Consider the following 9,002-nt stretch of genomic DNA (forward strand, 5'->3'; position numbering starts at 1 on the left):
CAATAGAAACATGTGCTTTTATTTTGTCTTTTGAATTTCGGACCATTAGCAATCTGCTTGAACTTCTTTTTAGCAGGTTTAGTGGTTTGTCCTTCCTCTACATGCACTTTGGCGTCACCAAAAATAGCAAATTGTTCTTGTTTCCTATATTCTTCTTCAATTCGAAGATGATTTGCCAAAACCTCATGAGTTATTTCTTTCTTTTTGTGTTTTAGACTTCTTTTAAAGTCTTTCCATGATGGAGGAAGTTTGTCTATAGTGGAGGATACAATTATAGTTTCATCCATTTTCATTTTATATTGTTTAAACTGATTAAGCATTCTTTCAATTTCTCGTAGTTGTTCTATAACAGAACGCCCATCAACCATTTGATAATTAATAAAGCGACTAACTAGAAATTTCTTACTTGTTGCATCTTCTGTCATGTACCTGGCTTCCAGTTTGTCCCATAATTCTTTTGCAGTAGCCTCATTCTGGTATGTGTCAAATAAGCCATAAGCCAAACCATTCAAGATGTGACCTTTGCACATATAATCGGCATTTTCCCATTTTAGCCTTTCTCTGGTTGCAACAACAGACTCAATTTCTTCTTCTTCTGGTCTAGGTGTGGTCAAAACATAGACAACTTTCAAGGTTGATAGTAGGAAATGCATCTTCTTTTGCCATCTTAGAAAGTTGCCACCATCAAACCGATCTAATTTTACAAAGTCAGAAGCCAATTCTCTTAGTGTCCCACTTGCAGCAGCCATTGTTGGAACAGAAATAAAACCTTAAGATTGTTAGAACACCAAACTGAAAACTTAGAAATTGGCTTCAAGGCGTGTATCAATGCCACTTTTCTTAAGATTTTATTCGCCCCCACTTGTAGTGTGCAAAAGAGTTTCTAGTGTATAAACCTTGAAGATACAATGAAGCCCAATGATTGACGACGTTTTGCACTGACGAAATCAATCCACTGAGCACTCACCGGAATATAACAAGATTATCAAACTTTTATAATATTTTTCTGCAGGAAAATAGTATAGAAGAAAACTTGAGAAATTTGATAAAGGAAGGAAAGTTTTTTGTTTTTCTGATGTACGTTATAAAGGGTGTCTCTTTTATAGGCATAAATGCATGTTCCCAACAGATACTGTTTGTGTATGTTTCAAAGAGTTGCTTCCTGTTGGTATTTTCCCACAAATGTAACTCTTTTTCTTATTTATTTATTTCCAACATACACAATCCTTCTTTTAATTTAATTTCCAACAGTCACAATTTTTTCTTTTATTAAGATATGAAATCATATATTTTTTTTATTTAAAAATATCCAACAGCAGTTCTGGCATCAACAGTTGCAATCACATTTTCTGGTAGCTTGTGTTCAGGGAAGTATTTCCTGAGAACAGAGAAGATAGATAAGGTTCCAAGGTCAACTAAACTCCATGAGTAAAGCGGGACATAATTCAAAGAATGGAAAAAATAAAGGAAACCCCACCAATTACAATGGTTCTCATTAATGGATTGGCAAACTGCAGGATCTTGTACAAGCATGCTAACTTCCATTCGAGTCTTTCTATTGGCAGCATGTGCAGCCATTGTGCAGTGCCAAAAGATCCTCCTTCTAACACCACCACCATCAAACCAAATGAAAAGAAATGTAAATTACCAAATTATGACACAGCCTAGTTGGACTTGGAGCAGTTTGTGCTATAAATAAAGTAAATGAAAGGAGAAAGCTTTTCTTTCATTAACAAAAGACATTGACTAAAAGTTGAAGCTATTCAATATTAAAGATGACAATCTCTATCCAATACCATTTTTTTTGTCCAGATACTCTAGAGAATCATGAGAGTAAAAAAACAAACATTAATGCACTAAGGTGGCCATTTTGGGAACTGCTTTCAGAGTTTCTCATTCACAAACGCAGTGTTTCCTACAATCTAGAGTAATAAATGCAGATGAGAATTATTTTTCTTACCATCATTACACTTGTTGGCTGTTGGGGGATTAAAACGGTGCATACGTTTAGCCTGAGTCCTATTTACAATTACAGGCCGCTTCACGTCTTGTGTTGTGTGTCTGAATCAATCTTCCATGCATGCTTATTTCATTTAGTTTTAATCCTTGATTATCAGTTTTAATCCTATTGTTTAGTTTGATCTATTTTGCTTCAATTTTAATTATCTAAACCTGTTTCTATTAAGTCAAGTGTCTCAAAACAAAATTTGGACTACCTAAAACCCAATGGGTACCTACATGAATTTGATTAAGAATAAAAGAAAGTAAAATAAAATAAAATAAAATACACATATAAAAAAGGAAAAGCACCCATAAAAATATTAATTGTCCATAATTAGAAATTAGTGTTTACGCTGCACCCCTCTAGCAGATTTTCAAACAAATTGAGCTGCTGATAAAGTACTCCAGCACGCCGGAAGGTATCTCAAAATCATCATCCTGCCCACCAACTTTCAAGTTTAGCGTCTTTAAAGCAGTATATGGCTTTGGATATTGAAGTACTTAGTTATGAAATTCAGACATAATCTGCAGAAATAGAAATGGTTATAAAGACACCAGAAAAGGAAATCAGAACAAGATCAATCTAAATTTACCTTAATGGTAGAGAGAGATACTGTGGCAGATTTTGCACGACTAAATTTGTCAACCATCATCATCAAATACATGAAATCCATGTCCTTATCAGGGTTATTTGGGCTCCACTTTGAATCAAAGTAAACTTCCTCTAGAGAATCAAGATTCACTGTCCAGAATATCTTAGAAGGATAACCCTCGTATCTAAAACTAATTTGGTTTGGAGTGGACCGTACAACTGCGTGCTTCACTTGTTGAATATGAAAAGACTAAGTTTTTCAAACTGGAAGAAAAAATTCTGAAGCTTTTGAAGCTAGCTTCCAGCAGAACATCATTAACCTTCAGAGTCTCAAGATTTGAGCAACTTGAAAACATATTGGTATCAAAATTATCTCGTCTCATTATAAACCCTTCAAGATTCAAAGATTTCATACCTCTCCAAACATACATTTATCCACCTTTCAGATAAACCAGACGTTCGAACGACATCTTTCGTATTTAAGATGGACAAGATGTCTGGTAGAAGTTCATCTAGCAAGTTGCTTATTCGGTCTACCCCTAGTATCTCCATCTTCTTCGTGAGAAATTATAAGAACAAGAAAGTTTGTATTGCTCCGTTCTGTTGAGTACAGCGAAGGCACAAACCGGAAAAAGACGAGAAACAAAAACCGTAACTCTAGTCAAGTTTATATACTCTAAGCAGAAACGGTGCGTCTCATTCCTCAATTTGCTTGGTACCTAAACCGATCATCTTTTTGAGTCCAAAAGGGTAAGGCTATACTGTGATCTTGGAACTTCCTTATTGATGTTTCTCTTGATGATGATGAAGAAAGAGAGGATTTCTTTTCATTCAAAAGAATTACAGAGCTTTTGGTCTTTATATACAAAGGAGAGCAGAAGACCACAAAATTAAATTGTATAACTAACAACTACCAATTAAAGAATGAAGGATTAATGGTAACATTCTTGTTTTAAATTCGTTGAAACGTTGCGTTGCTTTGCATTTATGCTTCCTTGCCCTTTGCCTTTGTATCAAAACGGTGAGTACGTTTAGCCTGAGTCCTATTTACAATTACAGGCCGCTTCACCTCTTGTGTTGTGTGTCTGAATCAATCTTCCATGCATGCTTATTTCTCTCTCTGCCATTTGAGTTGCTGCTTAATTTCCATGCATGCTAGTTTAACACGTTTTTTACCGCTTCAAGTTGGAAGCAGAAGACATCAGTTTAATTTGACGCATCAAACTTTGTTTCTTCATTTAAATTATTGTTGCAATTAATCATTGCAGCCTTTTTGCACTGAAATACTTTTGTCGAATCGGATGATAAGGTTACTATTTGTGATCTTTATCGCATTCTAGTTTGCTAGTATGAGGCCTGACACACCATGCAAAACTTCTTTGTATATATAAGCATCTTCTCTTCTCTTTATTAGATCTTAGCTTATAGTTATTAAAATATATTTTATAATTTAATAAATACGTACGAGCAACCTTATATGAAAACTTGGTGTAAGCACAGAAAATAGAGCTGCTCACAAGGGAGTGCTTTTATTATTATTATTATTTGGAGGGGAGAGATTTGAAGTTGCCGTGAAAGATTGTTATAACAATCTAAAATTAAAACAAGGAATGAAGAGAAACCAAATAAGAAAAAAAGTTGAATGTGCTTCATTTCTATTCCAAGTTCCAACAGTGATTCCTGGTATTGTATTTACCCTTTAAAAAGCAGCAGAGCTTGGGTCTACAATTGAAAGGGGTGTCTCCCTAGTCCTCATCACAAGAGATGTTGTGCTTTGTTCCATTTGTAAGCAGCTTCTAAAATCTTGAGATTCATGCTCTGGTTTAATTTCTTCTGGGATCTTTCCGTATATCGTCGAATAAAGTATAGCTAACGAGATTGCAAATGTACGTAAAATTTTTGCATAGTTATTTCCAAATTCGAATACATAAAACCATTCCGTCCTTTACATCGATTAAATAAGTAGGCAAGAACATGCTAGGTGGCAAAATTAAAAGCCCATTATCAACTTCCCAAGGACTGCAGCACTCAACAGCCAAAGCTAACATAAGTACACAATAACTAAATTGAAGTAGAACCCATTACATAAACACAATAAATAAAAACAACTTTGTTAAGCAAAAAGGTATTTAGATAGCAAAATGACATGCAAACAAGAAAATGGAAGAAAATAAAAAAAATGGGGTGATGTTTCTTCTGCTTACAGGATCCATAGACAAGTGACGTGTTTGCAAAGAGATGGTACTATTAACTGCTTCCTTTTGGGATCATTGTTCCCATCGGTTGCCATGTTTTGGTTTTGCTTTTTCCTCTTGAACATGCTTCATTTATGTTCCAAGTTCCAATAGCACATAGAGTTGAAGTCCTATTTAAGTTTTTTTTGGCCAAAAAACTTGTATATCAATCACTAAAATCAATTAAGAGGAGTTGTTAAAACAAGGAATGAACAGAAACCAAATTAGAACCAAGTTCCAACTGTGATTCCTACCTCCAACAAATTGTATTTATCAAGAGACTTCTTCCCTTAAAAAGCATGCACAACTGAATGCATGCACAAAAGAATAACACAGCTAAGTTGGCATGATTGTATTTACGTTTGCAAGGGCTACGAGAAAGCTAAAATAAAATGTCTTCCTAATCCTCATCAGAAGAGATCCTGTGCTTTTTCCACTTGAAAGCAGCTTCTAAAATCTTGAGATTCATGGACTGTTTTTCTTCTGGGAATACATAATCAATGTATTCCTCATAACTGCCAAGCCAAATAATTCAACATTTAGTACCCAAGGAAAACACAAATATGCTAACATTGTAAATGCATCTGTTCGTTGAAAAAGAACATATTGAACGAAAATGTGGAAATGAAAACTTGCCAATAGGGCACACAAGTAGACAGACCCTTTATGGTAATAGGCAAAACACCTCTATGAGGATTTAAGGAACAACTAGGAAAAAACGAGCCCCAAAATTTATGGGACTATGGAACATGAGAAGCTATACTGAGTTGCATGCCCAGTGGTTTTAGACCCACAGTCCCTAATTGCTTGATTCAAAAAACCAAACAACTGAAGCTGCAGCAAGACAGTAACATGATGGATCCAAGCAACTGGAACAAGTAAATGGTGAGTCACATACCTGACCGCACCACCATCATAATTCAGCGGATTCTTCCCTCCAATGGCATCCTCAATCCCTTCCTTATCTCCATATTGCTTCTCAAAAGCCACAAACTTTCCATACAAATTCTCCGCCCTCCCTTTTGGTATGTGATCAAGAGCAGACTTGTATATACGACGACCTCGTTCTGTTTCCTTACACTGTTCCTCAAACTCAGCAAACACAATAAACAACGGTTCCACATCTTCTTCATCTGCCAGCTTCTCCGTCGCCTGTTCATAAACATTCATTTCTCGTACAATCTCCCCATTCCTCATTTCAAATTTGCCATATGTAATCCAAGCTCCGACTTTGGGGTGGCACTCAACGAAACGCTCGTAAATTAAACGAGCATAAACAACTTCATTGCAACGAAGCTCGAAATCGATGTAAGAAAGCCAGACTCTTTGGTCTGGCATCCAAGACATCCAGCGTTCAAAAATCTGGCGAGCTCTACCAATGTTCCCTAACATCTCTTCCATGTGGATGTACTTGTACCAGAGCACGTCCACGTGTGGGAGAACTGTGACGGCACGGTCCCAAACATCCCTTGCGTGGTTGAAGAATTTGTTCTTCATCTCAAATTTAGCATAATTGAGCCAAAGAGAGCAGTTCTGATCATTAACTTTCACAGCGCGATGCCACACGATTCGTGCTCCCATGAAATCCTTTAGGGACTCGCGCCATTTGGCATAGTTGATCCAGGCGTCGATGTTCCAGCTTTCACGGGAAATTTCGTCTTCAAATTTGAGGAGATGATACTCGAGGAGTTCTATTGAGTTTGTAAGCTTTTGCTTTGGTGCTCGGATTTCTGCTTCTTGCTGCTCTCGAGATTCCAGGAGGATCTGTTCAGCAGTAACCTGAGGGAGTTTGACCTCGGGAGAAGGATCCATAACTTTTGATGCCAAGATTTCAACTGTTACTTGATAGTACTACATTCAGGAAAGAGATGGTACTATTAACTGCTTCCTTTTGGGATCATTGTTCCCATCGGTTGCCATGTTTTGGTTTTGCTTTTTCCTCTTGAACATGCTTCATTTATGTTCCAAGTTCCAATAGCACATAGAGTTGAAGTCCTATTTAAGTTTTTTTTGGCCAAAAGACTTGTATATCAATCACTACAATCAATTAAGAGGAGTTGTTAAAACAAGGAATGAACAGAAACCAAATTAGAACCAAGTTCCAGCTGTGATTCCTACCTCCAACAAATTGTATTTATCAAGACACTTCTTCCCTTAAAAAGCATGCACAACTGAATAACACAGCTAAGCTGGCATGCTTGTATTTACGTTTGCAAGGGTTGCGAGAAAGTTAAAACAAAATGTCTTCCTAATCCTCATCAAAAGAGATCTTGTGCTTTTTCCACTTGTAACAGCTTCCAAAATCTTGAGATTCATGGTCTGATTTTCTTCTGGGAATACTTAATTAATGTATTCCTCATACCTGCAAAGCCAAATAATTCAGCATTTAGTACCCAAGGAAAACACAAATATGTTAAGAGGAAATTGTGAGAAATGGATCTCCTGATAAGGTGATTTCAGAAATAAACACTCATATAAAGTTATCTATTTTTAACCAAAAAGAAGCATGAGTAGACCAAAATGTCCTTAAAAATATCGTTTCAAATTAGGGTCCCAATATCTCTCTCCCACCAGAGAGAAAATAGAAATAAATAAATGCTCAGCTGTTTGAGCTCGACATCTTTCTCTCTCAACTCTCTAAACTGTCTCAACTCTGCCAACTCTCTGTTGAGCAACATCGTCATCAGCTCTCTCAGCTCTCTGAACTATATAAGCTCTGTCAACTCTCTGTTAAGCACCATCGTCATCGGGCTGTGGTCTATCTCTCGATATCTAGCCATATTGTCGTAGATTAACAGACCCTATAGCAGAGATGACATCAAGGTATGTTATTGGGTTTATTGCTGTAACACTTAAATTTTTGAAACATTTGGTGTAAATTAGAATATGGATTAGAAACATTGTCCAGAGTTGTTACACGCTATGCATCTATAACATGTGTTAGCGTTATTTTAACGTGTCACGACATTTGTTATTTTAGGGCAGTTCGTGTAACGAGTTAATAATTACACTGATTGGTGTGTCACACGCCATGGGCATTTTAGGCCAATTTGTGTAAAGACATAGTAATTATAGTCATTGGCGTGTCAACATTGGCGTGTTACAACATTTTACGTTATATGCATGGCGTATTACAACATTTTTATGTTATATGCATGGCATTATGTTATATGCATGGCGTGTTACAACATGACTGACAAATTCTAGAACACGGCATGTCATGTAATGTGTTAAATGATTGACAAATTATTGTTGTTTTCAAAATTTTAGTGGGGTTCCAATTGTGCGACTTCTGATAAGACACGGTGGTCAGTGGATGGATGGCATTTACAAGGGTGGCGAGTCACGAATGCGAGGGGTTATGAGTGATTTGTCGTTTGTGAGATTGATGAAGCTGGTTGAAGATATTGTTGGGGTAAACTAAAAAATTGACGAGATTGAGTTACATGCATTGATCAGTACACCCGAAAAGCTATCACGGCCAATTATCAAGGACGATGAGGATGTTGCATTAATTCTGCTGGAACAAATGAATGTTTCGGTTATGTATGTTAGCATTAAGGGACGCCAAACAAATGTTATGTCACATGAAAAACTGAACAACATGGTAATAAGCTCAATCAAAATGAGATGTACAATGCTTCATATATACCACAACATTCAGTCCGTAACCCACAACAATGGCAATTGACGTATGCACAAGAGTTTAAGCAGCTCGGTAGACACACAACATTCATAGAACAGTTGGCTACACAATTTTGATCAGGATGTGCATCGAACCAATTAGTTACTTATGTCCAAAAAATACAACAATCGGGTGAAACTGTACAGAGTGTAATGGCATTTTCAAATGAGAATGTGATACTTGAGTATAATACTACGACGTTGGAGGGTGACACTGCGACGCTCAAGGATAATACTGCATCTTATGAGGGAAATGAGGATTTGTTCCCTGCCGATGAACATAGATTTGATGACAATTCGGATGATGGGCTTGATGAATGGCATGATGAGAGTTCAAATGAGGACTGGCTTTATGACAGTGACATTCCAATTTGTAATAATGTTTAAGGCGAAATGGAACCTATTTGAGGTGTTGATGTATGAGATGTTCAGTGTGATGACCCCATATATAATAACCCTATCGTTGATGAGAACGGGATTCGTTCCCCTGG

At 36.7% G+C, this 9,002-nt stretch overlaps 1 pseudogene; it reads right to left on the reverse strand.

Annotated features, from left to right (window-relative positions):
• Positions 1 to 5,227: 5,227 nt before the first annotated feature.
• LOC18587421 (uncharacterized) lies at positions 5,228 to 6,639 on the reverse strand (annotated as a pseudogene).
• Between the last annotated feature and the right edge of the window lie 2,363 nt (positions 6,640 to 9,002).

This window comes from Theobroma cacao, chromosome 10, assembly GCF_053813885.1.
Source record: "Theobroma cacao isolate CCN51 chromosome 10, ASM5381388v1, whole genome shotgun sequence".
In the NCBI taxonomy this organism is placed as follows: domain Eukaryota; kingdom Viridiplantae; phylum Streptophyta; class Magnoliopsida; order Malvales; family Malvaceae; genus Theobroma; species Theobroma cacao.